Genomic DNA, 24,785 nt, shown 5'->3' with positions numbered 1-24,785 from the left:
TTTTCAGCTTCAGGAGAGCTGTTCTCGTGGTCGAACACTTGTCGGCCATGCCCGGGACACGCCACCGCTCACGGCTCACCTCCACGACCTTGCCGAAAGCCGACAGCGCCGTCCGTACTTCTTCGTCGCTCACCCCGTGAAGCAGCCAGTGAATTCGTAGCCGCACCTGCTGGTCCTGTGGGTCGACGACGACGCAGCGCCGCCCCTTCACCTGCAGCTCCTTCAAGGCGAGCAGGCGTTTTGTGGGAGCGGCATCATTGAATGTCACCGCCCACAAGTGGTTAACCTGGTATGCACCGAGGCTTACCACATCCGGCAGCAGGCCCGTTAGCGTCAATGCGTCCCTGAAATCTTCGACCTTGTATGGCCTCGCTCGTACATCACCGTGTAAAAACACGGTGTTGATAACAAGTCGTCCTTTTGGCATTTGCGGCAAAATAAACTGGTATTCGCTATCTCCGTTCCTGTTTCCGCGGCTAAGATTGGCCGCTGTCGCCGCTCCGCTGGAGCTCATGATCCTGCGTTCCGTTCAGCACGACTGCCGGAAGCAGAAACTGAGCTAGCCGGGCAGACAGCACCCGTTTTAGTTTGCGTCACCCCGTGCGTTCATGGTCAGCAAGCTTAAGTCAAAGAGGGAAGGAGAGAGAGGCGAAGAAAGATTTGAAAACAATCCGTCTAACATGGGAACAGATCAGTAAAAAAACACTGCGCCCAACGTGGGGCTCGAACCCACGACCCTGAGATTAAAAGTCTCATGCTCTACCAACTGAGCTAGCCGGGCCAACAGCAACCGTTTCAGTTTGCTTTACCCCGCGTGTTAATGGTCAGAAAGTATAAGTCAAAGAGCGAAGGAGAAGAAGGCAAAGAAAGATTGGAAAACGATTCCTCTAACATGGGAAACGATCAGTAAAAAAATTCAGCGCTCAAGGTGGGGCTCGAACCCACGACCCTGGGATTAAAAGTCTCATGCTCTAGTGACTGAGCTAGCCGGGCGGACAGTATGCGTTTCAGTTTGCATCATCCCGTGCGTTCATGGTCAGAAAGGTTAAGTCACAGAGCGAAAGAGAGGAAGGCGAAGGAAGATTGGAAAACAATCCGTGTAACATGGGAACAGATCAGTAAAAAAATGCAGCGCCGACCTTGGGGCTTGAACCAACGATTCTGAGATTAAAAGTCTCATGCTCTAGTGACTGAGCTAGCCGGGCGGATAGTACCCGTTTCAGTTTGCGTCATCCCGTGCGTTCATGGTCAGAAAGCTTAAGTCGCAGAGCGAAAGAGAGGAAGGCGAAGGAAGATTAGAAAACAATCCGTGTAACATGGAAACAGATCAGTAAAAATGCAGTGCCCATCTTGGGGCTCAAACCCGCGGCCTTGATAATATTAGTCTCTTGCTCTACCGACTGAGCTAGCCGGGCGGACAGTACCCGTTTCAGTTTGCGTCATCTCGTGTGTTCATGGTCAGAAAGATTAAGTCGCAGAGCGAAAGAGAGGAAGGCCAAGGAAGATTAGAAAACAATCCGTGTAACATGGGAACAGATCAGTAAAAAATGCAGTGCCCATCTTGGTGCTCAAACCCGCGGCCCAAATAATATTAGTCTCTTGCTCTACCGACTGAGCTAGCCGGGCGGACAGTACCCGTTTCAGTTTGCGTCATCTCGTGCGTTCATGGTCAGAAAGATTAAGTCGCAGAGCGAAAGAGAGGAAGGCGAAGGAAGATTAGAAAGCAACCGGTGTAACATGGGAACAGATCAGTAAAAAATGCCGTGCCCATCTTGGGGCTCAAACCCGCGGCCCTAATAATATTTGTCTCTTGCTCTACCGACTGAGCTAGCCGGGCGGACAGTACCCGTTTCAGTTTGCGTCATCTCTTGCGTTCATTGTCAGAGAGAATAAGTCAAAGAGTGAAGGAGAGGAAGGCGAAGAAAGATCAGAAAACAATTGCTGTAACTAGGCAACAGATTAGTAAAACAATTCAGCGCCCAACGTTTGGCTCGAACCCACGACCCTGAGATTAAAAGTCTCATGCTCTACCGACTGAGCTAGCCGGGCAGACAGCACCCGTTTTAGTTTGCGTCACCCCGTGCGTTCATGGTCAGAAAGCTTAAGTCAAAGAGCGAAGGAGAGAGAGGCGAAGAAAGATTGGAAAACAATCCGTCTAACATGGGAACAGATCAGTAAAAAAACACAGTGCCCAACGTGGGGCTCGAACCCACGACCCTGAGTTTAAAAGTCTCATGCTCTACCGACTGAGCTAGCCGGGCAGTCAGTACGCGTTTCAGTTTGCGTAATCCCGTGAGTTCATGGTCAGAAAGCTTAAGTCACAGAGCGAAAGAGAGGAAGGCGAAAAAAGATAAGAAAACAATTCGTGTAACATGGCAACAGATTTGTAAAAAAATTCAGCGCCCAACGTTTGGCTCGAACCCACGAACCTGAGATTATTAGTCTCATGCCCTACCGACTGAGCTAGCCGGGCAGACAGCACCCGTTTCAGTTTGTGTCACCACGTGCGTTCATGGTCAGAAAGCTTAAGTCAAAGAGCGAAAGAGAGGGAGGCGAAGGAAGATTAGAAAACACTCCGTGTAACATGGGAACAGATCAGTAAAAAATGCAGCGCCGATCTTGGGGCTCGAACCCGCGTCCCTGAGATAATTAGTCTCATGCTCTATTGACTGAGCTAGCCGGGCAGACAGCAACCGTTTCAGTTTGCTACATCCCGTGTGTTAATGGTCAGAAAGATTAAGTCAAAGAGCGAAGGAGAAGAAGGCAAAGAAAGATTGGAAAACGATTCCTGTAACATGGGAACAGATGAGTAAAAAAATGCAGCGCGCAACTAGAGGCTGGAACCAACGACTCTGATATAAAAGCCTCATGCTCTACCAACGTAGCTAGCCGGGCAGGCAGCACCCGTTTCAGTTTGCTTCACCCCGTGTGTTCATGGTCAGAAAGCTTAAGTCAAAGAGCGAAAGAGAGGGAGGCGAAGAAAGATTGGAAAACAATCCGTGTAACATAGGAACAGATCATTAAAAAAATGCAGCGCCCCAATTCGGGCTTGAACCAACGACTCTTAGATTAAAAGTCTCATGCTCTACCAACTGAGCAAGCCGGGCAGACAGCAATCGTTTCAGTTTGCTTCACCCCGTGTGTTCATGGTCAGAAATAATAAATCAATGAGCGAAGGAGAGGGAGGCGAAGAAAGATTGGAAAACAATCCGTGTAATATGGGAACAGATCAATAAAAATGCAGCGCCCAACGTTGGGCTCGAACCCACGACCCTGAAATTAAAAGTCTCATGCTCTACCGACTGAGCTAGCCGGGCGGACAGCACGCGTTTCAGTTTGCGTCATCCCGTGCGTTCATGGTCAGAAAGGTTAAGTCACAGAGCGAAAGAGAGGAAGGCGAAGGAAGATTGGAAAACAATCCGTGTAACATGGAAACAGATCAGTAAAAAAATGCAGCGCCGAACTTGGGGCTTGAACCAACGATTCTGAGAATAAAAGTCTCATGCTCTAGTGACTGAGCTAGCCGGGCGGATAGTACCCGTTTCAGTTTGCGTCATCCCGTGCGTTCATGGTGAGAAAGCTTAAGTCGCAGAGCGAAAGAGAGGAAGGCGAAGGAAGATTAGAAAACAATCCGTGTAACATGGGAACAGATCAGTAAAAAATGCAGTGCCCATCTTGGTGCTCAAACCCGCGGCCCAAATAATATTAGTCTCTTGCTCTACCGACTGAGCTAGCCGGGCGGACAGTACCCGTTTCAGTTTGCGTCATCTCGTGCGTTCATGGTCAGAAAGATTAAGTCGCAGAGCGAAAGAGAGGAAGGCGAAGGAAGATTAGAAAGCAATCCGTGTAACATGGGAACAGATCAGTAAAAAATGCAGTGCCCATCTTGGGGCTCAAACCCGCGGCCCTAATAATATTTGTCTCTTGCTCTACCGACTGAGCTAGCCGGGCGGACAGTACCCGTTTCAGTTTGCGTCATCTCTTGCGTTCATTGTCAGAGAGAATAAGTCAAAGAGTGAAGGAGAGGAAGGCGAAGAAAGATCAGAAAACAATTGCTGTAACTAGGCAACAGATTAGTAAAACAATTCAGCGCCCAACGTTTGGCTCGAACCCACGACCCTGAGATTAAAAGTCTCATGCTCTACCGACTCAGCTAGCCGGGCAGACAGCACCCGTTTTAGTTTGCGTCACCCCGTGCGTTCATGGTCAGAAAGCTTAAGTCAAAGAGCGAAGGAGAGAGAGGCGAAGAAAGATTGGAAAACAATCCGTCTAACATGGGAACAGATCAGTAAAAAAACACAGTGCCCAACGTGGGGCTCGAACCCACGACCCTGAGTTTAAAAGTCTCATGCTCTACCGACTGAGCTAGCCGGGCAGTCAGTACGCGTTTCAGTTTGCGTAATCCCGTGAGTTCATGGTCAGAAAGCTTAAGTCACAGAGCGAAAGAGAGGAAGGCGAAAAAAGATAAGAAAACAATTCGTGTAACATGGCAACAGATTTGTAAAAAAATTCAGCGCCCAACGTTTGGCTCGAACCCACGAACCTGAGATTATTAGTCTCATGCCCTACCGACTGAGCTAGCCGGGCAGACAGCACCCGTTTCAGTTTGTGTCACCCCGTGCGTTCATGGTCAGAAAGCTTAAGTCAAAGAGCGAAAGAGAGGGAGGCGAAGGAAGATTAGAAAACACTCCGTGTAACATGGGAACAGATCAGTAAAAAATGCAGCGCCGATCTTGGGGCTCGAACCCGCGTCCCTGAGATAATTAGTCTCATGCTCTATTGACTGAGCTAGCCGGGCAGACAGCAACCGTTTCAGTTTGCTACATCCCGTGTGTTAATGGTCAGAAAGATTAAGTCAAAGAGCGAAGGAGAAGAAGGCAAAGAAAGATTGGAAAACGATTCCTGTAACATGGGAACAGATGAGTAAAAAAATGCAGCGCGCAACTAGAGGCTGGAACCAACGACTCTGATATAAAAGCCTCATGCTCTACCAACGTAGCTAGCCGGGAAGCAGCACCCGTTTCAGTTTGCTTCACCCCGTGTGTTCATGGTCAGAAAGCTTAAGTCAAAGAGCGAAAGAGAGGGAGGCGAAGAAAGATTGGAAAACAATCCGTGTAACATAGGAACAGATCATTAAAAAAATGCAGCGCCCCAATTCGGGCTTGAACCAACGACTCTTAGATTAAAAGTCTCATGCTCTACCAACTGAGCAAGCCGGGCAGACAGCAATCGTTTCAGTTTGCTTCACCCCGTGTGTTCATGGTCAGAAATAATAAATCAATGAGCGAAGGAGAGGGAGGCGAAGAAAGATTGGAAAACAATCCGTGTAATATGGGAACAGATCAATAAAAATGCAGCGCCCAACGTTGGGCTCGAACCCACGACCCTGAAATTAAAAGTCTCATGCTCTACCGACTGAGCTAGCCGGGCGGACAGCACGCGTTTAAATTTGCGTCATCCCGTGCGTTCATGGTCAGAAAGGTTAAGTCACAGAGCGAAAGAGAGGAAGGCGAAGGAAGATTAGAAAACAATCCGTGTAACATGGAAACAGATCAGTAAAAAATGCAGTGCCCATCTTGGGGCTCAAACCCGCGGCTCTGATAATATTAGTCTCTTGCTCCACCGACTAAGCTAGCCGGGCGGACAGTACCCGTTTCAGTTTGCGTCATCTCGTGCGTTCATGGTCAGAAAGATTAAGTCAAAGAGCGAAGGAGAGGAAGGCGAAGAAATATTGGAATACAATTCCTGTAGCATGGCAACAGATCAGTGAAAAATGCAGTGCCCAACGTGGGGCTCGAACCCGCAGCCCTGAGATAATTAGTCTCATGCTCTACCGACTGAGCTAGCCGGGCGGATAGTACCCGTTTCAGTTTGCGTCATCCCGTGCGTTCATGGTCAGAAAGCTTAAGTCGCAGAGCGAAAGAGAGGAAGGCGAAGGAAGATTAGAAAACAATCCGTGTAACATGGAAACAGATCAGTAAAAAATGCAGTGCCCATCTTGGGGCTCAAACCCGCGGCTCTGATAATATTAGTCTCTTGCTCCACCGACTAAGCTAGCCGGGCGGACAGTACCCGTTTCAGTTTGCGTCATCTCGTGCGTTCATGGTCAGAAAGATTAAGTCCCAGAGCGAAAGAGAGGAAGGCGAAGGAAGATTAGAAAACAATCCGTGTAACATGAAAACAGATCAGTAAAAAATGCAGTGCCCATCTTGGGGCTCAAACCCGCGGCCCTAATAATATTAGTCTCTTGCTCTACCGACTGAGCTAGCCGGGCGGACAGTACCCGTTTCAGTTTGCGTCATCTCGTGCGTTCATGGTCAGAAAGATTAAGTCAAAGAGCGAAGGAGAGGAAGGCGAAGAAATATTGGAAAACAATTCCTGTAACATGGCAACAGATCAGTAAAAAATGCAGCGCCCAACGTGGGGCTTGAACCCGGGGCCCTGAGATAATTAGTCTCATGCTCTACCGACTGAGCTGGCCAGGCGGACAGTACCCGTTTCAGTTTGCGTCATCTCTTGCGTTCATGGTCTGAGAGAATAAGTCAAAGAGTGAAGGAGAGGAAGGCGAAGAAAGATTAGAAAACAATTGCTGTAACTAGGCAACAGATTAGTAAAACAATTCAGCGCCCAAAGTTTGGCTCGAACCCACGACCCTGAGATTAACAGTCTCACGCTCTACCGACTGAGCTAGCCGGGCAGACAGCACCCGTTTTAGTTTGCGTCACCCCGTGCGTTCATGGTCAGCAAGCTTAAGTCAAAGAGGGAAGGAGAGAGAGGCGAAGAAAGATTTGAAAACAATCCGTCTAACATGGGAACAGATCAGTAAAAAAACACAGCGCCCAACGTGGGGCTCGAACCCACGACCCTGAGATTAAAAGTCTCATGCTCTACCAACTGAGCTAGCCGGGCCAACAGCAACCGTTTCAGTTTGCTTTACCCCGCGTGTTAATGGTCAGAAAGTATAAGTCAAAGAGCGAAGGAGAAGAAGGCAAAGAAAGATTGGAAAACGATTCCTCTAACATGGGAAACGATCAGTAAAAAAATTCAGCGCTCAAGGTGGGGCTCGAACCCACGACCCTGGGATTAAAAGTCTCATGCTCTACCGACTGAGCTAGCCGGGCGGACAGTACGCGTTTCAGTTTGCATCATCCCGTGCGTTCATGGTCAGAAAGGTTAAGTCACAGAGCGAAAGAGAGGAAGGCGAAGGAAGATTGGAAAACAATCCGTGTAACATGGGAACAGATCAGTAAAAAAATACAGCGCCGACCTTGGGGCTTGAACCAACGATTCTGAGATTGAAAGTCTCATGCTCTAGTGACTGAGCTAGCCGGGCGGATAGTACCCGTTTCAGTTTGCGTCATCCCGTGCGTTCATGGTCAGAAAGCTTAAGTCGCAGAGCGAAAGAGAGGAAGGCGAAGGAAGATTAGAAAACAATCCGTGTAACATGGAAACAGATCAGTAAAAAATGCAGTGCCCATCTTGGGGCTCAAACCCGCGGCTCTGATAATATTAGTCTCTTGCTCCACCGACTAAGCTAGCCGGGCGGACAGTACCCGTTTCAGTTTGCGTCATCTCGTGCGTTCATGGTCAGAAAGATTAAGTCCCAGAGCGAAAGAGAGGAAGGCGAAGGAAGATTAGAAAACAATCCGTGTAACATGAAAACAGATCAGTAAAAAATGCAGTGCCCATCTTGGGGCTCAAATCCGCGGCCCTAATAATATTAGTCTCTTGCTCTACCGACTGAGCTAGCCGGGCGGACAGTACCCGTTTCAGTTTGCGTCATCTCGTGCGTTCATGGTCAGAAAGATTAAGTCAAAGAGCGAAGGAGAGGAAGGCGAAGAAATATTGGAAAACAATTCCTGTAACATGGCAACAGATCAGTAAAAAATGCAGCGCCCAACGTGGGGCTTGAACCCGGGGCCCTGAGATAATTAGTCTCATGCTCTACCGACTGAGCTGGCCAGGCGGACAGTACCCGTTTCAGTTTGCGTCATCTCTTGCGTTCATGGTCTGAGAGAATAAGTCAAAGAGTGAAGGAGAGGAAGGCGAAGAAAGATTAGAAAACAATTGCTGTAACTAGGCAACAGATTAGTAAAACAATTCAGCGCCCAAAGTTTGGCTCGAACCCACGACCCTGAGATTAACAGTCTCACGCTCTACCGACTGAGCTAGCCGGGCAGACAGCACCCGTTTTAGTTTGCGTCACCCCGTGCGTTCATGGTCAGCAAGCTTAAGTCAAAGAGGGAAGGAGAGAGAGGCGAAGAAAGATTTGAAAACAATCCGTCTAACATGGGAACAGATCAGTAAAAAAACACAGCGCCCAACGTGGGGCTCGAACCCACGACCCTGAGATTAAAAGTCTCATGCTCTACCAACTGAGCTAGCCGGGCCAACAGCAACCGTTTCAGTTTGCTTTACCCCGCGTGTTAATGGTCAGAAAGTATAAGTCAAAGAGCGAAGGAGAAGAAGGCAAAGAAAGATTGGAAAACGATTCCTCTAACATGGGAAACGATCAGTAAAAAAATTCAGCGCTCAAGGTGGGGCTCGAACCCACGACCCTGGGATTAAAAGTCTCATGCTCTACCGACTGAGCTAGCCGGGCGGACAGTATGCGTTTCAGTTTGCATCATCCCGTGCGTTCATGGTCAGAAAGGTTAAGTCACAGAGCGAAAGAGAGGAAGGCGAAGGAAGATTGGAAAACAATCCGTGTAACATGGGAACAGATCAGTAAAAAAATGCAGCGCCGACCTTGGGGCTTGAACCAACGATTCTGAGATTAAAAGTCTCATGTTCTAGTGACTGAGCTAGCCGGGCGGATAGTACCCGTTTCAGTTTGCGTCATCCCGTGCGTTCATGGTCAGAAAGCTTAATTCGCAGAGCGAAAGAGAGGAAGGCGAAGGAAGATTAGAAAACAATCCGTGTAACATGGAAACAGATCAGTAAAAAATGCAGTGCCCATCTTGGGGCTCAAACCCGCGGCCCTGATAATATTAGTCTCTTGCTCTACCGACTGAGCTAGCCGGGCGGACAGTACCCGTTTCAGTTTGCGTCATCTCGTGCGTTCATGGTCAGAAAGATTAAGTCGCAGAGCGAAAGAGAGGAAGGCGAAGGAAGATTAGAAAACAATCCGTGTAACATGGGAACAGATCAGTAAAAAATGCAGTGCCCATCTTGGTGCTCAAACCCGCGGCCCAAATAATATTAGTCTCTTGCTCTACCGACTGAGCTAGCCGGGCGGACAGTACCCGTTTCAGTTTGCGTCATCTCGTGCGTTCATGGTCAGAAAGATTAAGTCGCAGAGCGAAAGAGAGGAAGGCGAAGGAAGATTAGAAAGCAATCCGTGTAACATGGGAACAGATCAGTAAAAAATGCAGTGCCCATCTTGGGGCTCAAACCCGCGGCCCTAATAATATTTGTCTCTTGCTCTACCGACTGAGCTAGCCGGGCGGACAGTACCCGTTTCAGTTTGCGTCATCTCTTGCGTTCATTGTCAGAGAGAATAAGTCAAAGAGTGAAGGAGAGGAAGGCGAAGAAAGATCAGAAAACAATTGCTGTAACTAGGCAACAGATTAGTAAAACAATTCAGCGCCGAACGTTTGGCTCGAACCCACGACCCTGAGATTAAAAGTCTCATGCTCTACCGACTGAGCTAGCCGGGCAGACAGCACCCGTTTTAGTTTGCGTCACCCCGTGCGTTCATGGTCAGAAAGCTTAAGTCAAAGAGCGAAGGAGAGAGAGGCGAAGAAAGATTGGAAAACAATCCGTCTAACATGGGAACAGATCAGTAAAAAAACACAGCGCCCAACGTGGGGCTCGAACCCACGACCCTGAGTTTAAAAGTCTCTAGCTCTACAAACTAAGCTAGCCGGGCAAACAGCAACCGTTTCAGTTTGCTTTACCCCGCGTGTTAATGGTCAGAAAGATTAAGCCAAAGAGCGAAGGAGAAGAAGGCAAAGAAAGATTGGAAAACGATTCCTCTAACATGGAAAACGATCAGTAAATAATTCAGCGCTCAAGGTGGGGCTCGAACCCACGACCCTGGGATTAAAAGTCTCATGCTCTACCGACTGAGCTAGCCGGGCGGACAGTATGCGTTTCAGTTTGCATCATCCCGTGCGTTCATGGTCAGAAAGGTTAAGTCACAGAGCGAAAGAGAGGAAGGCGAAGGAAGATTGGAAAACAATCCGTGTAACATGGGAACAGATCAGTAAAAAAATGCAGCGCCGACCTTGGGGCTTGAACCAACGATTCTGAGATTAAAAGTCTCATGCTCTAGTGACTGAGCTAGCCGGGCGGATAGTACCCGTTTCAGTTTGCGTCATCCCGTGCGTTTATGGTCAGAAAGCTTAAGTCGCAGAGCGAAAGAGAGGAAGGCGAAGGAAGATTAGAAAACAATCCGTGTAACATGGAAACAGATCAGTAAAAAATGCAGTGCCCATCTTGGGGCCCAAACCCGCGGCCCTGATAATATTAGTCTGTTCCTCTACCGACTGAGCTAGCCGGGCGGACAGTACCCGTTTCAGTTTGCGTCATCTCGTGCGTTCATGGTCAGAAAGATTAAGTCGCAGAGCGAGAGAGAGGAAGGCGAAGGAAGATTAGAAAACAATCCGTGTAACATGGGAACAGATCAGTAAAAAATGCAGTGCCCATCTTGGGGCTCAAACCCGCGGCCCAAATAATATTAGTCTCTTGCTCTACCGACTGAGCTAGCCGGGCGGACAGTACCCGTTTCAGTTTGCGTCATCTCGTGCGTTCATGGTCAGAAAGATTAAGTCGCAGAGCGAAAGAGAGGAAGGCGAAGGAAGATTAGAAAACAATTCCTGTAACATGGCAACAGATTTGTAAAAAAATTCAGCGCCAAACGTTTGGCTCGAACCCACGAACCTAAGATTATTAGTCTCATGCTCTACCGACTGAGCTAGCCGGGCAGACAGCACCCGTTTCAGTTTGTGTCACCCCGTGCGTTCATGGTCAGAAAGCTTAAGTCAAAGAGCGAAAGAGAGGGAGGCGAAGGAAGATTAGAAAACACTCCGTGTAACATGGGAACAGATCAGTAAAAAATGCAGCGCCGATCTTGGGGCTCGAACCCGCGTCCCTGAGATTATTAGTCTCATGCTCTATTGACTGAGCTAGCCGGGCAGACAGCAACCGTTTCAGTTTGCTACATCCCGTGTGTTAATGGTCAGAAAGATTAAGTCAAAGAGCGAAGGAGAAGAAGGCAAAAAAAGATTGGAAAACGATTCCTGTAACATGGGAACAGATGAGTAAAAAAATGCAGCGCGCAACTAGAGGCTGGAACCAACGACTCTGATATAAAAGCCTCATGCTCTACCAACGTAGCTAGCCGGGCAGACAGCACCCGTTTCAGTTTGCTTCACCCCGTGTGTTCATGGTCAGAAAGCTTAAGTCAAAGAGCGAAAGAGAGGGAGGCGAAGAAAGATTGGAAAACAATCCGTCAAACATGGGAACAGATCAGTAAAAAAACACAGCGCCCAATGTGGGGCTCGAACCCACGACCCTGAGATTAAAAGTCTCATGCTCTACCAACTGAGCTAGCCGTGCAGACAGCAACCGTTTCAGCTTGCTTTACCCCGCGTGTTAATGGTCAGAAAGATTAAGTCAAAGAGCGAAGGAGAGGGAGGCGAAGAAAGATTGGAAAACAATCCGTGTAATATGGGAACAGATCAATAAAAATGCAGCGCCCAACGTTGGGCTCGAACCCACGACCCTGAAATTAAAAGCCTCATGCTCTACCGACTGAGCTAGCCGGGCGGACAGCACGCGTTTCAGTTTGCGTCATCCCGTGCGTTCATAGTCAGAAAGGTTAAGTCACAGAGCGAAAGAGAGGAAGGCGAAAAAAGATAAGAAAACAATTCCTTTAACATGGCAACAGATTAGTAAAAAAATTCAGCGCCCAACGTTTGGCTCGAACCCACGAACCTGAGATTATTAGTCTCATGCTCTACCGACTGAGCTAGCCGGGCAGACAGCACCCGTTTCAGTTTGTGTCACCCCGTGCGTTCATGGTCAGAAAGCTTAAGTCAAAGAGCGAAAAAGAGGGAGGCGAAGGAAGATTAGAAAACACTCCGTGTAACATGGGAACAGATCAGTAAAAAATGCAGCGCCGATCTTGGGGCTCGAACCCGCGTCCCTGAGATTATTAGTCTCACGCTCTATTGACTGAGCTAGCCGGGCAGACAGCACCCGTTTCAGTTTGCTTCACCCCGTGTGTTCATGGTCAGAAAGCTTAAGTCAAAGAGCGAAAGAGAGGGAGGCGAAGAAAGATTGGAAAACAATCCGTCTAACATGGGAACAGATCAGTAAAAAAACACAGCGCCCAACGTGGGGCTCGAACCCACGACCCTGAGATTAAAAGTCTCATGCTCTACCAACTGAGCTAGCCGTGCAGACAGCAACCGCTTCAGTTTGCTTTACCCCGCGTGTTAATGGTCAGAAAGATTAAGTCAAAGAGCGAAGGAGAAGAAGGCAAAGAAAGATTGGAAAACGATTCCTGTAACATGGGAAACGATCAGTAAAAAAATTCAGCGCTCAAGGTGAGGCTCGAACCAACGACCCTGGGATTAAAAGTCTCATGCTCCACCGACTTAGCTAGCCGGGCGGACAGTACCCGTTTCAGTTTGCGTCATCTCGTGTGTTCATGGTCAGAAAGCTTAAGTCACAGAGCGAAAGAGAGGAAGGCGAAGGAAGATTGGAAAACAACATGTGTAACATAGGAACAGATCATTAAAAAAATGCAGCGCCCCAATTCGGGCTTGAACCAACGACTCTTAGAATAAAAGTCTCATGCTCTACCAACTGAGCAAGCCGGGCAGACAGCAATCGTTTCAGTTTGCTTCCTCCGTGTGTTCATGGTCAGAAATAATAAATCAATGAGCGAAGGAGAGGGAGGCGAAGAAAGATTGGAAAACAATCCGTGTAATATGGGAACAGATCAATAAAAATGCAGCGCCCAACGTTGGGCTCGAACCCACGACCCTGAAATTAAAAGTCTCATGCTCTACCGACTGAGCTAGCCGGGCGGACAGCACGCGTTTCAGTTTGCGTCATCCCGTGCGTTCATGGTCAGAAAGGTTAAGTCACAGAGCGAAAGAGAGGAAGGCGAAGGAAGATTGGAAAACAATCCGTGTAACATGGAAACAGATCAGTAAAAAATGCAGCGCCGAACTTGGGGCTTGAACCAACGATTCTGAGAATAAAAGTCTCATGCTCTAGCGACTGAGCTAGCCGGGCGGATAGTACCCGTTTCAGTTTGCGTCATCCCGTGCGTTCATGGTCAGAATCCTTAAGTCGCAGAGCGAAAGAGAGGAAGGCGAAGGAAGATTAGAAAACAATCCGTGTAACATGGGAACAGATCAGTAAAAAATGCAGTGCCCATCTTGGGGCTCAAACCCGCGGCCCTGATAATATTAGTCTCTTGCTCTACCGACTGAGCTAGCCGGGCGGACAGTACCCGTTTCAGTTTGCGTCATCTCGTGCGTTCATGGTCAGAAAGATTAAGTCAAAGAGCGAAGGAGAGGAAGGCGAAGAACTATTGGAAAACAATTTCTGTAACATGGCAACAGATCAGTGAAAAATGCAGTGCCCAACGTGGGGCTCGAACCCGCGGCCCTGAGATTAAAAGTCTCATGCTCAACCGACTGAGCTAGCCGGGCAGACAGCACCCGTTTTAGTTTGCGTCACCCCGTGCGTTCATGGTCAGAAAGATTAAGTCAAAGAGCGAAGGAGAAGAAGGCAAAGAAAGATTGGAAAACGATTCCTGTAACATGGGAAACGATCAGTAAAAAAATTCAGCGCTCAAGGTGGGGCTCGAACCCACGACCCTGGGATTAAAAGTCTCATGCTCTACCGACTGAGCTAGCCGGGCGGACAGCACGCGTTTCAGTTTGCGTCATCCCGTTCGTTCATGGTCAGAAAGGTTAAGTCACAGAGCGAAAGAGAGGAAGGCGAAGGAAGATTGGAAAACAATCCGTGTAACATGGAAACAGATCAGTAAAAAAATGCAGCGCCGAACTTGGGGCTTGAACCAACGATTCTGAGAATAAAAGTCTCATGCTCTAGCGACTGAGCTAGCCGGGCGGATAGTACCCGTTTCAGTTTGCGTCATCCCGTGCGTTCATGGTCAGAATCCTTAAGTCGCAGAGCGAAAGAGAGGAAGGCGAAGGAAGATTAGAAAACAATCCGTGTAACATGGAAACAGATCAGTAAAAAATGCAGTGCCCATCTTGGGGCTCAAACCCGCGGCCCTGATAATATTAGTCTCTTGCTCCACCGACTGAGCTAGCCGGGCGGACAGTACCCGTTTCAGTTTGCGTCATCTCGTGCGTTCATGGTCAGAAAGATTAAGTCGCAGAGCGAAAGAGAGGAAGGCGAAGGAAGATTAGAAAACAATCCGTGTAACATGGGAACAGATCAGTAAAAAATGCAGTGCCCATCTTGGGGCTCAAACCCGCGGCCCTAATAATATTAGTCTCTTGCTCTACCGACTGAGCTAGCCGGGCGGACAGTACCCGTTTCAGTTTGCGTCATCTCGTGCGTTCATGGTCAGAAAGATTAAGTCAAAGAGCGAAGGAGAGGAAGGCGAAGAAATATTGGAAAACAATTCCTGTAACATGGCAACAGATAAGTAAAAAATGCAGCGCCCAACGTGGGGCTTGAACCCGGGACCCTGAGATAATTAGTCTCATGCTCTACCGACTGAGCTGGCCAGGCGGACAGTACCCGTTTCAGTTTGCGTCATCTCTTGCGTTCATGGTCAGAGAGAATAAGTCAAAGAGTGAAGGAGAGGAAGGCGAAGAAAGATTAGAAAACAATTGCTGTAACTAGGCAACAGATTAGTAAAACAATTCAGCGCCCAAAGTTTGGCTCGAACCCACGACCCTGAGATTAAAAGTCTCACGCTCTACCGACTGAGCTAGCCGGGCAGACAGCGCCCGTTTTAGTTTGCGTCATCTCGTGCGTTCATGGTCAGAAAGCTTAAGTCAAAGAGGGAAGGAGAGAGAGGCGAAGAAAGATTGGAAAACGATTCCTGTAACATGGGAACAGATCAGTAAAAAAACACAGCGCCCAACGTGGGGCTCGAACCCACGACCCTGAGATTAAAATTCTCATGCTCTACCAACTGAGCTAGCCGGGCCAACAGCAACCGTTTCAGTTTGCTTGACCCCGCGTGTTAATGGTCAGAAAGATTAAGTCAAAGAGCGAAGGAGAGGGAGGCGAAGAAAGATTGGAAAACAATCCGTCTAACATGGGAACAGATCAGTAAAAAAACACAGCGCCCAACGTGGGGCTCGAACCCACGACCCTGAGATTAAAAGTCTCATGCTCTACCAACTGAGCTAGCCGTGCAAACAGCAACCGTTTCAGTTTGCTTTACCCCGCGTGTTAATGGTCAGAAAGATTAAGTCAAAGAGCGAAGGAGAAGAAGGCAAAGAAAGATTGGAAAACGATTCCTGTAACGTGGGAAACGATCAGTAAAAAAATTCAGCGCTCAAGGTGGGGCTCGAACCCACGACCCTGGGATTAAAAGTCTCATGCTCTACTGACTGAGCTAGCCGGGCGGACAGTACGCGTTTCAGTTTGCATCATCCCGCGCGTTCATAATCAGAAAGGTTAAGTCACAGAGCGAAAGAGAGGAAGGCGAAGGAAGATTGGAAAACAATCCGTGTAACAGGGGAACAGATCAGTAAAAAAATGCAGCGCCGACCTTGGGGCTTGAACCAACGATTCTGAGATTAAAAGTCTCATGCTCTAGTGACTGAGCTAGCCGGGCGGATAGTACCCGTTTCAGTTTGCGTCATCTCGTGTGTTCATGGTCAGAAAGCTTAAGTCGCAGAGCGAAAGAGAGGATGGCGAAGGAAGATTAGAAAACAATCCGTGTAACATGGGAACAGATCAGTAAAAAATGCAGTGCCCATCTTGAGGCTCAAACCCGCGACCCTGATAATATTAGTATCTTCCTCTACCGACTGAGCTAGCCGGGCGGACAGTACCCGTTTCAGTTTGCGTCATCTCGTGCGTTCATGGTCAGAAAGATTAAGTCAAAGAGCGAAGGAGAGGAAGGCGAAAAAATATTGGAAAACAATTCCTGTAACATGGCAACAGATCAGTAAAACAATTCCGCGCCCAACGTTTGGCTCGAACCCACGACCCTGGGATTAAAAGTCTCATGCTCTACCGACTGAGCTAGCCGGGCAGACAGCACCCGTTTTAGTTTGCGTCACCCCGTGCGTTCATGGTCAGAAAGCTTAAGTCAAAGAGCGAAGGAGAGAGAGGCGAAGAAAGATTGGAAAACAATCCGTCTAACATGGGAACAGATCAGTAAAAAAACACAGCGCCCAACGTGGGGCTCGAACCCACGACCCTGAGATTAAAAGTCTCATGCTCTACCAACTGAGCTAGCCGGGCAAACAGCAACCGTTTCAGTTTGCTTTACCCCGCGTGTTAATGGTCAGAAAGATTAAGTCAAAGAGCGAAGGAGAAGAAGGCAAAGAAAGATTGGAAAACGATTCCTGTAACATGGGAAATGATCAGTAAAAAAATTCAGCGCTCAAGGTGGGGCTCGAACCCACGACCCTGGGATTAAAAGTCTCATGCTCTACCGACTGAGCTAGCCGGGTGGACAGTACGCGTTTCAGTTTGCATCATCCCGTGCGTTCATGGTGAGAAAGCTTAAGTCACAGAGCAAAAGAGAGGAAGGCGAAGGAAGATTTGAAAACAATCCGTGTAACATGAGAACAGATCAGTAAAAAAATGAAGCGCCCAACTTAGGGCTTGAACCAACGATTCTGAGATTAAAAGTCTCATGCTCTACCGACTGAGCTAGCCGAGCAGACAGCAACCGTTTCAATTTGCTTCACCCCGCGTGTTAATGATCAGAAAGATTAAGTCAAAGAGCGAAGGAGAAGAAGGCAAAGAAAGATTGGAAAACGATTCCTGTACCATGGGAACACATCAGTAAAAATATACTGCGCCCAACTTAGGGCTTGAACCAACGATTCTGAGATTAAAAGTCTCATGCTCTACCGACTGAGCTAGCCGGGCCGACAGCACCCATTCCAGTTTGCGTCACCCCGTGCGTTCATGGTCAGAAAGCTTAAGTCAAAGAGCGAAAGAGAGGGAGGCGAAGAAAGATTGGAAAACAATCCGTGTAACATGGGAACAGATCAGTAAAAAAACACAGCGCCCAACGTGGTACTCGAACCCACGACCCTGAGATTAAAAGTCTCATGCTCTACCGACTGAGCTAGCCGGGCAGTCAGTACCCGTTTCAGTTTGCGTAATCCCGTGAGTTCATGGTCAGAAAGCTTAAGTCACAGAGCGAAAGAGAGGAAGGCGAAAAAAGATAAGAAAACAATTCCTGTAACATGGCAACAGATTTGTAAAAAAATTCAGCGCCCAACGTTTGGCTCGAACCCACGAACCTGAGATTATTAGTCTCATGCTCTACCGACTGAGCTAGCCGGGCAGACAGCACCCGTTTCAGTTTGTGTCACCCCGTGCGTTCATGGTCAGAAAGCTTAAGTCAAAGAGCGAAAGAGAGGGAGGCGAAGGAAGATTAGAAAACACTCCGTGTAACATGGGAACAGATCAGTGAAAAATGCAACGCCGATCTTGGGGCTCGAACCCGCGTCCCTGAGATTATTAGTCTCATGCTCTATTGACTGAGCTAGCCGGGCAGACAGCAACCGTTTCAGTTTGCTTCACCCCGTGTGTTCATGGTCAGAAAGCTTAAGTCAAAGAGCGAAAGAGAGGGAGGCGAAGAAAGATTGGAAAACAATCCGTCTAACATGGGAACAGATCAGTAAAAAAACAGAGCGCCCAACGTGGGGCTCGAACCCACGACCCTGAGATTAAAAGTGTCATGCTCTACCGACTGAGCTAGCCGGGCGGACAGTATGCGTTTCAGTTTGCATCATCCCGTGCGTTCATGGTCAGAAAGGTTAAGTCGCAGAGCGAAAGAGAGGAAGGCGAAGGAAGATTGGAAAACAATCCGTGTAACATGGGAACAGATCAGTAAAAAAATGCAGCGCCGACCTTGGGGCTTGAACCAACGATTCTGAGATTAAAAGTCTCATGCTCTAGTGACTGAGCTAGCCGGGCGGATAGTACCCGTTTCAGTTTGCGTCATCCCGTGCGTTCATGGTCAGAAAGCTTAAGTCGCAGAGCGAGAGAGAGGAAGGCGAAGGAAGATTAGAAAACAATCCGTGTAACATGGAAACAGATCAGTAAAAAATGCAGTGCCCATCTTGGGGCTCAAACCCGCGGCCCTGATAATATTAGTCTCTTGCTCTACCGACTGAGCTAGCCGGGCGGACAGTACCCGTTTCAGTTTGCGTCATCTCGTGCGTTCATGGTCAGAAAGATTAAGTCGCAGAGCGAAAGAGAGGAAGGCGAAGGAAGATTAGAAAACAATCCGTGTAACATGGGAACAGATCAGTAAAAAATGCAGTGCCCATTTTGGGGCTCAAACCCGCGGCCCAAATAATATTAGTCTCTTGCTCTACCGACTGAGCTAGCCGGGCGGACAGTACCCGTTTCAGTTTGCGTCATCTCGAGCGTTCATGGTCAGAAAGATTAAGTCGCAGAGCGAAAGAGAGGAAGGCGAAGGAAGATTAGAAAACAATCCGTGTAACATGGGAACAGATCAGTAAAAAATGCAGTGCCCATCTTGGGGCTCAAACCCGCGGCCCTAATAATATTTGTCTCTTGCTCTACCGACTGAGCTAGCCGGGCGGACAGTACCCGTTTCAGTTTGCGTCATCTCTTGCGTTCATTGTCAGAGAGAATAAGTCAAAGAGTGAAGGAGAGGAAGGCGAAGAAAGATTAAAAAACAATTGCTGTAACTAGGCAACAGATTAGTAAAACAATTCAGCGCCCAACGTTTGGCTCGAACCCACGACCCTGATATTAAAAGTCTCATGCTCTACCGACTGAGCTAGCCGGGCAGACAGCACCCGTTTAATTTTGCGTCACCCCGTGCGTTCATGGTCAGAAAGCTTAAGTCAAAGAGCGAAGGAGAAAGAGGCGAAGAAAGATTGGAAAACAATCCGTCTAACATGGGAACAGATCAGTAAAAAAACACAGCGCCCAACGTGGGGCTCGAACCCACGACCCTGAGATTAAAAGTCTCATGCTCTACCAACTGAGCTAGCCGGGCAAACAGCAACCGTTTCAGTTTGCTTTACCCCGCGTGTTAATGGTCAGAAAGATTAAGTCAAAGAGCGAAGGAGAAGAAGGCAAAGAAAGATTGGAAAACGATTCCTGTAACATGGGAAACGATCAGTAAAAAAATTCAGCGCTGAAGGTGGGGCTCGAACCCACGACCCTGGGATTAAAAGTCTCATGCTCTACCGACTGAGCTAGCCGGGTGGACAGTACGCGTTTCAGTTTGCATCATCCCGTGCGTTCCTGGTGAGAAAGCTTAAGTCACAGAGCAAAAGAGAGGAAGGCGAAGGAAGATTTGAAAACAATCCGTGTAACATGAGAACAGATCAGTAAAAAAATGCAGCGCCCAACTTAGGGCTTGAACCAACGATTCTGGGATTAAAAGTCTCATGCTCTACCGACTGAGCTAGCCGAGCAGACAGCAACCGTTTCAGTTTGCTTCACCCCGCGTGTTAATGGTCAGAAAGATTAAGTCAAAGAGCGAAGGAGAAGAAGGCAAAGAAAGATTGGAAAACGATTCGTGTAACATGGGAACAGATCAGTAAAAAAATGCAGCGCCCAACTTAGGGCTCGAACCCACGACCCTGGGATTAAAAGTCTCATGCTCTACCGACTGAGCTAGCCGGGCAGACAGCACCCGTTCCAGTTTGCGTCACCCCGTGCGTTCATGGTCAGAAAGCTTAAGTCAAAGAGCGAAAGAGAGGGAGGCGAAGAAAGATTGGAAAACAATCCGTGTAACATGGGAACAGATCAGTAAAAAAACACAGCGCCCAACGTGGGGCTCGAACCCACGACCCTGAGATTAAAAGTCTCATTCTCTACCGACTGAGCTAGCCGGGCGGACAGTACGCGTTTCAGTTTGCATCATCCCGTGCGTTCATGGTCAGAAAAGTTAAGTCACAGAGCGAAACAGAGGAAGGCGAAGGAAGATTGGAAAACAATACGTGTAACATGGGAACAGATCAGTAAAAAAATGCAGCGCCGACCTTGGGGCTTGAACCAACGATTCTGAGATTAAAAGTCTCATGCTCTAGTGACTGAGCTAGCCGGGCGGATAGTACCCGTTTCAGTTTGCGTCATCCCATGCGTTCATGGTCACAAAGCTTAAGTCGCAGAGCGAAAGAGAGGAAGGCGAAGGAAGATTAGAAAACAATCCGTGTAACATGGAAACAGATCAGTAAAAAATGCAGCGCCCATCTTGGGGCTCAAACCCGCGGCCCTGATAATATTAGTCTCTTGCTCTACCGACTGAGCTAGCCGGGTGGACAGTAACCGTTTCAGTTTGCGTCATCTCGTGCGTTCATGGTCAGAAAGATTAAGTCGCAGAGCGAAAGAGAGGAAGGCGAAGGAAGATTAGAAAACAATTCCTGTAACATGGCAACAGATCAGTAAAAAATGCAGCGCCCAACGTGGGGCTTGAACCCGGGGCCCTGAGATAACTAGTCTCATGCTCTACCGACTGAGCTGGCCAGGCGGACAGTACCCGTTTCAGTTTGCGTCATCTCTTGCGTTCATGGTCAGAGAGAATAAGTCAAAGAGTGAAGGAGAGGAAGGCGAAGAAAGATTAGAAAACAATTGCTGTAACTAGGCAACAGATTAGTAAAACAATTCAGCGCCCAAAGTTTGGCTCGAACCCACGACCCTGAGATTAAAAGTCTCACGCTCTACCGACTGAGCTAGCCGGGCAGACAGCACCCGTTTTAGTTTGCGTCACCCCGTGCGTTCATGGTCAGAAAGCTTAAGTCAAAGAGGGAAGGAGAGAGAGGCGAAGAAAGATTGGAAAACAATCCGTCTAACATGGGAACAGATCAGTAAAAAAACACAGCGCCCAACGTGGGGCTCGAACCCACGACCCTGAGATTAAAAGTCTCATGCTCTACCAACTGAGCTAGCCTGGCCAACAGCAACCGTTTCAGTTTGCTTTACCCCGCGTGTTAATGGTCAGAAAGATTAAGTCAAAGAGCGAAGGAGAAGAAGGCAAAGAAAGATTGGAAAACGATTCCTGTAACATGGGAAACGATCAGTAAAAAAATTCAGCGCTCAAGGTGGGGCTCGAACCCACGACCCTGGGATTAAAAGTCTCATGCTCTACCGACTGAGCTAGCCGGGCGGACAGTACGCGTTTCAGTTTGCATCATCCCGTGCGTTCATGGTCAGAAAGGTTAAGTCACAGAGCGAAAGAGAGGAAGGCGAAGGAAGATTGGAAAACAATCCGTGTAACATGAGAACAGATCAGTAAAAAAATACAGCGCCGACCTTGGGGCTTGAACCAACGATTCTGAGATTAAAAGTCTCATGCTCTAGTGACTGAGCTAGCCGGGCGGATAGTACCCGTTTCAGTTTGCGTCATCCCGTGCGTTCATGGTCAGAAAGCTTAAGTCGCAGAGCGAAAGAGAGGAAGGCGAAGGAAGATTAGAAAACAATCCGTGTAACATGGAAACAGATCAGTAAAAAATGCAGTGCCCATCTTGGGGCTCAAACCCGCGGCCCTGATAATATTAGTCTCTTGCTCCACCGACTGATCTAGCCGGGCGGACAGTACCCGTTTCAGTTTCCGTCATCTCGTGCGTTCATGGTCAGAAAGATTAAGTCGCAGAGCGAAAAAGAGGAAGGCGAAGGAAGATTAGAAAACAATCCGTGTAACATGGGAACAGATCAGTAAAAAATGCAGTGACCATCTTGGGGCTCAAACCCGCGGCCCTAATAATATTAGTCTCTTGCTCTACCGACTGAGCTAGCCGGGCGGACAGTACCCGTTTCAGTTTGCGTCATCTCGTGCGTTCATGGTCAGAAAGAATAAGTCAAAGAGCGAAGGAGAGGAAGGCGAAGAAATATTGGAAAACAATTCCTGTAACATGGCAACAGATCAGTAAAAAATGCAGCGCCCAACGTGGGGCTTGAACCCGGGGCCCTGAGATAATTAGTCTCATGCTCTACCGACTGAGCTGGCCAGGCGGACAGTACCCGTTTCAGTTTGCGTCATCTCTTGCGTTCATGGTCAGAGAGAATAAGTCAAAGAGTGAAGGAGAGGAAGGCGAAGAAAGATTAGAAAACAATTGCTGTAACTAGGCAACAGATTAGTAAAACAATTCAGCGCCCAAAGTTTGGCTCGAACCCACGACCCTGAGATTAAAAGTCTCACGCTCTACCGACTGAGCTAGCCGGGCAGACAGCACCCGTTTTAGTTTGCGTCACCCCGTGCGTTCATGGTCAGAAAGCTTAAGTCAAAGAGGGAAGGAGAGAGAGGCGAAGAAAGATTGGAAAACAATCCGTCTAACATGGGAACAGATCAGTAAAAAAACACAGCGCCCAACGTGGGGCTCGAACCCACGACCCTGAGATTAAAAGTCTCATGCTCTACCAACTGAGCTAGCCTGGCCAACAGCAACCGTTTCAGTTTGCTTTACCCCGCGTGTTAATGGTCAGAAAGATTAAGTCAAAGAGCGAAGGAGAAGAAGGCAAAGAAAGATTGGAAAACGATTCCTCTAACATGGGAAACGATCAGTAAAAAAATTCAGCGCTCAAGGTGGGGCTCGAACCCACGACCCTGGGATTAAAAGTGTCATGCTCTACCGACTGAGCTAGCCGGGCGGACAGTATGCGTTTCAGTTTGCATCATCCCGTGCGTTCATGGTCAGAAAGGTTAAGTCACAGAGCGAAAGAGAGGAAGGCGAAGGAAGATTGGAAAACAATCCGTGTAACATGGGAACAGATCAGTAAAAAAATGCAGCGCCGACCTTGGGGCTTGAACCAACGATTCTGAGACTAAAAGTCTCATGCTCTAGTGACTGAGCTAGCCGGGCGGATAGTACCCGTTTCAGTTTGCGTCATCCCGTGCGTTCATGGTCAGAAAGCTTAAGTCGCAGAGCGAGAGAGAGGAAGGCGAAGGAAGATTAGAAAACAATCCCTGTAACATGGAAACAGATCAGTAAAAAATGCAGTGCCCATCTTGGGGCTCAAACCCGCGGCCCTGATAATATTAGTCTCTTGCTCTACCGACTGAGCTAGCCGGGCGGACAGTACCCGTTTCAGTTTGCGTCATCTCGTGCGTTCATGGTCAGAAAGATTAAGTCGCAGAGCGAAAGAGAGGAAGGCGAAGGAAGATTAGAAAACAATCCGTGTAACATGGGAACAGATCAGTAAAAAATGCAGTGCCCATCTTGGGGCTCAAACCCGCGGCCCAAATAATATTAGTCTCTTGCTCTACCGACTGAGCTAGCCGGGCGGACAGTACCCGTTTCAGTTTGCGTCATCTCGTGCGTTCATGGTCAGAAAGATTAAGTCGCAGAGCGAAAGAGAGGAAGGCGAAGGAAGATTAGAAAACAATCCGTGTAACATGGGAACAGATCAGTAAAAAATGCAGTGCCCATCTTGGGGCTCAAACCCGCGGCCCTAATAATATTTGTCTCTTGCTCTACCGACTGAGCTAGCCGGGCGGACAGTACCCGTTTCAGTTTGCGTCATCTCTTGCGTTCATTGTCAGAGAGAATAAGTCAAAGAGTGAAGGAGAGGAAGGCGAAGAAAGATTAAAAAACAATTGCTGTAACTAGGCAACAGATTAGTAAAACAATTCAGCGCCCAACGTTTGGCTCGAACCCACGACCCTGATATTAAAAGTCTCATGCTCTACCGACTGAGCTATCCGGGCAGACAGCACCCGTTTAATTTTGCGTCACCCCGTGCGTTCATGGTCAGAAAGCTTAAGTCAAAGAGCGAAGGAGAGAGAGGCGAAGAAAGATTGGAAAACAATCCGTCTAACATGGGAACAGATCAGTAAAAAAACACAGCGCCCAACGTGGGGCTCGAACCCACGACCCTGAGATTAAAAGTCTCATGCTCTACCAACTGAGCTAGCCGGGCAAACAGCAACCGTTTCAGTTTGCTTTACCCCGCGTGTTAATGGTCAGAAAGATTAAGTGAAAGAGCGAAGGAGAAGAAGGCAAAGAAAGATTGGAAAACGATTCCTGTAACATGGGAAACGATCAGTAAAAAAATTCAGTGCTCAAGGTGGGGCTCGAACCCACGACCCTGGGATTAAAAGTCTCATGCTCTACCGACTGAGCTAGCCGGGTGGACAGTACGCGTTTCAGTTTGCATCATCCCGTGCGTTCCTGGTGAGAAAGCTTAAGTCACAGAGCAAAAGAGAGGAAGGCGAAGGAAGATTTGAAAACAATCCGTGTAACATGAGAACAGATCAGTAAAAAAATGCAGCGCCCAACTTAGGGCTTGAACAACGATTCTGAGATTAAAAGTCTCATGCTCTACCGACTGAGCTAGCCGAGCAGACAGCAACCGTTTCAGTTTGTTCACCCCGCGTGTTAATGGTCAGAAAGCTTAAGTCAAAGAGGGAAGGAGAGAGAGGCGAAGAAAGATTGGAAAACAATCCGTCTAACATGGGAACAGATCAGTAAAAAAACACAGCGCCCAACGTGGGGCTCGAACCCACGACCCTGAGATTAAAAGTCTCATGCTCTACCAACTGAGCTAGCCGGGCCAACAGCAACCGTTTCAGTTTGCTTTACCCCGCGTGTTAATGGTCAGAAAGATTAAGTCAAAGAGCGAAGGAGAAGAAGGCAAAGAAAGATTGGAAAACGATTCCT

The 24,785-nt window shown here is 48.2% G+C and overlaps 1 protein-coding gene and 55 non-coding genes across 56 annotated transcripts in view; all 56 read right to left on the bottom strand.

Annotated features, from left to right (window-relative positions):
- LOC119176671 (unextended protein) overlaps positions 1-24,785 on the bottom strand; it is a 418,752-nt gene that overhangs the window by 92,749 nt on the left and 301,218 nt on the right. The gene's annotated exons all lie outside the window — the stretch shown is intronic.
- TRNAK-UUU (transfer RNA lysine (anticodon UUU)) lies at positions 709-781 on the bottom strand. Its single transcript has one exon. It is a non-coding gene; the product is annotated as a tRNA-Lys (tRNA).
- TRNAK-UUU (transfer RNA lysine (anticodon UUU)) lies at positions 1,977-2,049 on the bottom strand. Its single transcript has one exon. It is a non-coding gene; the product is annotated as a tRNA-Lys (tRNA).
- TRNAK-UUU (transfer RNA lysine (anticodon UUU)) lies at positions 2,189-2,261 on the bottom strand. The gene has a single exon. It is a non-coding gene; the product is annotated as a tRNA-Lys (tRNA).
- On the bottom strand, positions 2,401-2,473 carry TRNAI-AAU (transfer RNA isoleucine (anticodon AAU)). Its single transcript has one exon. It is a non-coding gene; the product is annotated as a tRNA-Ile (tRNA).
- On the bottom strand, positions 3,245-3,317 carry TRNAK-UUU (transfer RNA lysine (anticodon UUU)). The gene has a single exon. It is a non-coding gene; the product is annotated as a tRNA-Lys (tRNA).
- Positions 4,091-4,163, bottom strand: TRNAK-UUU (transfer RNA lysine (anticodon UUU)). The gene has a single exon. It is a non-coding gene; the product is annotated as a tRNA-Lys (tRNA).
- Positions 4,303-4,375, bottom strand: TRNAK-UUU (transfer RNA lysine (anticodon UUU)). Its single transcript has one exon. It is a non-coding gene; the product is annotated as a tRNA-Lys (tRNA).
- On the bottom strand, positions 4,515-4,587 carry TRNAI-AAU (transfer RNA isoleucine (anticodon AAU)). The gene has a single exon. It is a non-coding gene; the product is annotated as a tRNA-Ile (tRNA).
- On the bottom strand, positions 5,358-5,430 carry TRNAK-UUU (transfer RNA lysine (anticodon UUU)). The gene has a single exon. It is a non-coding gene; the product is annotated as a tRNA-Lys (tRNA).
- On the bottom strand, positions 5,780-5,852 carry TRNAI-AAU (transfer RNA isoleucine (anticodon AAU)). Its single transcript has one exon. It is a non-coding gene; the product is annotated as a tRNA-Ile (tRNA).
- On the bottom strand, positions 6,413-6,485 carry TRNAI-AAU (transfer RNA isoleucine (anticodon AAU)). Its single transcript has one exon. It is a non-coding gene; the product is annotated as a tRNA-Ile (tRNA).
- Positions 6,625-6,697, bottom strand: TRNAN-GUU (transfer RNA asparagine (anticodon GUU)). The gene has a single exon. It is a non-coding gene; the product is annotated as a tRNA-Asn (tRNA).
- Positions 6,837-6,909, bottom strand: TRNAK-UUU (transfer RNA lysine (anticodon UUU)). The gene has a single exon. It is a non-coding gene; the product is annotated as a tRNA-Lys (tRNA).
- TRNAK-UUU (transfer RNA lysine (anticodon UUU)) lies at positions 7,049-7,121 on the bottom strand. Its single transcript has one exon. It is a non-coding gene; the product is annotated as a tRNA-Lys (tRNA).
- Positions 7,894-7,966, bottom strand: TRNAI-AAU (transfer RNA isoleucine (anticodon AAU)). Its single transcript has one exon. It is a non-coding gene; the product is annotated as a tRNA-Ile (tRNA).
- TRNAN-GUU (transfer RNA asparagine (anticodon GUU)) lies at positions 8,106-8,178 on the bottom strand. The gene has a single exon. It is a non-coding gene; the product is annotated as a tRNA-Asn (tRNA).
- On the bottom strand, positions 8,318-8,390 carry TRNAK-UUU (transfer RNA lysine (anticodon UUU)). Its single transcript has one exon. It is a non-coding gene; the product is annotated as a tRNA-Lys (tRNA).
- Positions 8,530-8,602, bottom strand: TRNAK-UUU (transfer RNA lysine (anticodon UUU)). The gene has a single exon. It is a non-coding gene; the product is annotated as a tRNA-Lys (tRNA).
- On the bottom strand, positions 9,587-9,659 carry TRNAK-UUU (transfer RNA lysine (anticodon UUU)). Its single transcript has one exon. It is a non-coding gene; the product is annotated as a tRNA-Lys (tRNA).
- Positions 9,799-9,871, bottom strand: TRNAK-UUU (transfer RNA lysine (anticodon UUU)). The gene has a single exon. It is a non-coding gene; the product is annotated as a tRNA-Lys (tRNA).
- On the bottom strand, positions 10,010-10,082 carry TRNAK-UUU (transfer RNA lysine (anticodon UUU)). Its single transcript has one exon. It is a non-coding gene; the product is annotated as a tRNA-Lys (tRNA).
- TRNAK-UUU (transfer RNA lysine (anticodon UUU)) lies at positions 11,490-11,562 on the bottom strand. The gene has a single exon. It is a non-coding gene; the product is annotated as a tRNA-Lys (tRNA).
- Positions 11,700-11,772, bottom strand: TRNAK-UUU (transfer RNA lysine (anticodon UUU)). The gene has a single exon. It is a non-coding gene; the product is annotated as a tRNA-Lys (tRNA).
- Positions 11,912-11,984, bottom strand: TRNAI-AAU (transfer RNA isoleucine (anticodon AAU)). The gene has a single exon. It is a non-coding gene; the product is annotated as a tRNA-Ile (tRNA).
- On the bottom strand, positions 12,335-12,407 carry TRNAK-UUU (transfer RNA lysine (anticodon UUU)). Its single transcript has one exon. It is a non-coding gene; the product is annotated as a tRNA-Lys (tRNA).
- Positions 12,968-13,040, bottom strand: TRNAK-UUU (transfer RNA lysine (anticodon UUU)). The gene has a single exon. It is a non-coding gene; the product is annotated as a tRNA-Lys (tRNA).
- On the bottom strand, positions 13,601-13,673 carry TRNAK-UUU (transfer RNA lysine (anticodon UUU)). The gene has a single exon. It is a non-coding gene; the product is annotated as a tRNA-Lys (tRNA).
- Positions 13,813-13,885, bottom strand: TRNAK-UUU (transfer RNA lysine (anticodon UUU)). Its single transcript has one exon. It is a non-coding gene; the product is annotated as a tRNA-Lys (tRNA).
- On the bottom strand, positions 14,658-14,730 carry TRNAI-AAU (transfer RNA isoleucine (anticodon AAU)). Its single transcript has one exon. It is a non-coding gene; the product is annotated as a tRNA-Ile (tRNA).
- On the bottom strand, positions 14,870-14,942 carry TRNAK-UUU (transfer RNA lysine (anticodon UUU)). Its single transcript has one exon. It is a non-coding gene; the product is annotated as a tRNA-Lys (tRNA).
- TRNAK-UUU (transfer RNA lysine (anticodon UUU)) lies at positions 15,082-15,154 on the bottom strand. The gene has a single exon. It is a non-coding gene; the product is annotated as a tRNA-Lys (tRNA).
- Positions 15,294-15,366, bottom strand: TRNAK-UUU (transfer RNA lysine (anticodon UUU)). Its single transcript has one exon. It is a non-coding gene; the product is annotated as a tRNA-Lys (tRNA).
- On the bottom strand, positions 15,506-15,578 carry TRNAK-UUU (transfer RNA lysine (anticodon UUU)). The gene has a single exon. It is a non-coding gene; the product is annotated as a tRNA-Lys (tRNA).
- Positions 16,141-16,213, bottom strand: TRNAK-UUU (transfer RNA lysine (anticodon UUU)). Its single transcript has one exon. It is a non-coding gene; the product is annotated as a tRNA-Lys (tRNA).
- TRNAK-UUU (transfer RNA lysine (anticodon UUU)) lies at positions 16,353-16,425 on the bottom strand. The gene has a single exon. It is a non-coding gene; the product is annotated as a tRNA-Lys (tRNA).
- Positions 16,565-16,632, bottom strand: TRNAK-UUU (transfer RNA lysine (anticodon UUU)). The gene has a single exon. It is a non-coding gene; the product is annotated as a tRNA-Lys (tRNA).
- TRNAK-UUU (transfer RNA lysine (anticodon UUU)) lies at positions 16,777-16,849 on the bottom strand. The gene has a single exon. It is a non-coding gene; the product is annotated as a tRNA-Lys (tRNA).
- Positions 16,989-17,061, bottom strand: TRNAK-UUU (transfer RNA lysine (anticodon UUU)). Its single transcript has one exon. It is a non-coding gene; the product is annotated as a tRNA-Lys (tRNA).
- TRNAK-UUU (transfer RNA lysine (anticodon UUU)) lies at positions 17,201-17,273 on the bottom strand. Its single transcript has one exon. It is a non-coding gene; the product is annotated as a tRNA-Lys (tRNA).
- TRNAI-AAU (transfer RNA isoleucine (anticodon AAU)) lies at positions 17,413-17,485 on the bottom strand. Its single transcript has one exon. It is a non-coding gene; the product is annotated as a tRNA-Ile (tRNA).
- TRNAK-UUU (transfer RNA lysine (anticodon UUU)) lies at positions 17,836-17,908 on the bottom strand. Its single transcript has one exon. It is a non-coding gene; the product is annotated as a tRNA-Lys (tRNA).
- TRNAK-UUU (transfer RNA lysine (anticodon UUU)) lies at positions 18,893-18,965 on the bottom strand. The gene has a single exon. It is a non-coding gene; the product is annotated as a tRNA-Lys (tRNA).
- Positions 19,105-19,177, bottom strand: TRNAK-UUU (transfer RNA lysine (anticodon UUU)). The gene has a single exon. It is a non-coding gene; the product is annotated as a tRNA-Lys (tRNA).
- On the bottom strand, positions 19,317-19,384 carry TRNAK-UUU (transfer RNA lysine (anticodon UUU)). The gene has a single exon. It is a non-coding gene; the product is annotated as a tRNA-Lys (tRNA).
- TRNAK-UUU (transfer RNA lysine (anticodon UUU)) lies at positions 19,741-19,813 on the bottom strand. The gene has a single exon. It is a non-coding gene; the product is annotated as a tRNA-Lys (tRNA).
- Positions 19,953-20,025, bottom strand: TRNAK-UUU (transfer RNA lysine (anticodon UUU)). Its single transcript has one exon. It is a non-coding gene; the product is annotated as a tRNA-Lys (tRNA).
- Positions 20,799-20,871, bottom strand: TRNAK-UUU (transfer RNA lysine (anticodon UUU)). The gene has a single exon. It is a non-coding gene; the product is annotated as a tRNA-Lys (tRNA).
- TRNAK-UUU (transfer RNA lysine (anticodon UUU)) lies at positions 21,011-21,083 on the bottom strand. Its single transcript has one exon. It is a non-coding gene; the product is annotated as a tRNA-Lys (tRNA).
- Positions 21,223-21,295, bottom strand: TRNAK-UUU (transfer RNA lysine (anticodon UUU)). The gene has a single exon. It is a non-coding gene; the product is annotated as a tRNA-Lys (tRNA).
- Positions 22,068-22,140, bottom strand: TRNAI-AAU (transfer RNA isoleucine (anticodon AAU)). Its single transcript has one exon. It is a non-coding gene; the product is annotated as a tRNA-Ile (tRNA).
- On the bottom strand, positions 22,280-22,352 carry TRNAK-UUU (transfer RNA lysine (anticodon UUU)). Its single transcript has one exon. It is a non-coding gene; the product is annotated as a tRNA-Lys (tRNA).
- On the bottom strand, positions 22,492-22,564 carry TRNAK-UUU (transfer RNA lysine (anticodon UUU)). The gene has a single exon. It is a non-coding gene; the product is annotated as a tRNA-Lys (tRNA).
- TRNAK-UUU (transfer RNA lysine (anticodon UUU)) lies at positions 23,973-24,045 on the bottom strand. Its single transcript has one exon. It is a non-coding gene; the product is annotated as a tRNA-Lys (tRNA).
- On the bottom strand, positions 24,185-24,252 carry TRNAK-UUU (transfer RNA lysine (anticodon UUU)). The gene has a single exon. It is a non-coding gene; the product is annotated as a tRNA-Lys (tRNA).
- TRNAK-UUU (transfer RNA lysine (anticodon UUU)) lies at positions 24,607-24,679 on the bottom strand. Its single transcript has one exon. It is a non-coding gene; the product is annotated as a tRNA-Lys (tRNA).

Source organism: Rhipicephalus microplus, chromosome X, assembly GCF_043290135.1.
Source record: "Rhipicephalus microplus isolate Deutch F79 chromosome X, USDA_Rmic, whole genome shotgun sequence".
NCBI classification, from domain to species: Eukaryota; Metazoa; Arthropoda; class Arachnida; order Ixodida; family Ixodidae; genus Rhipicephalus; species Rhipicephalus microplus.
This window is presented reverse-complemented; position numbering and strand designations above follow the sequence as displayed.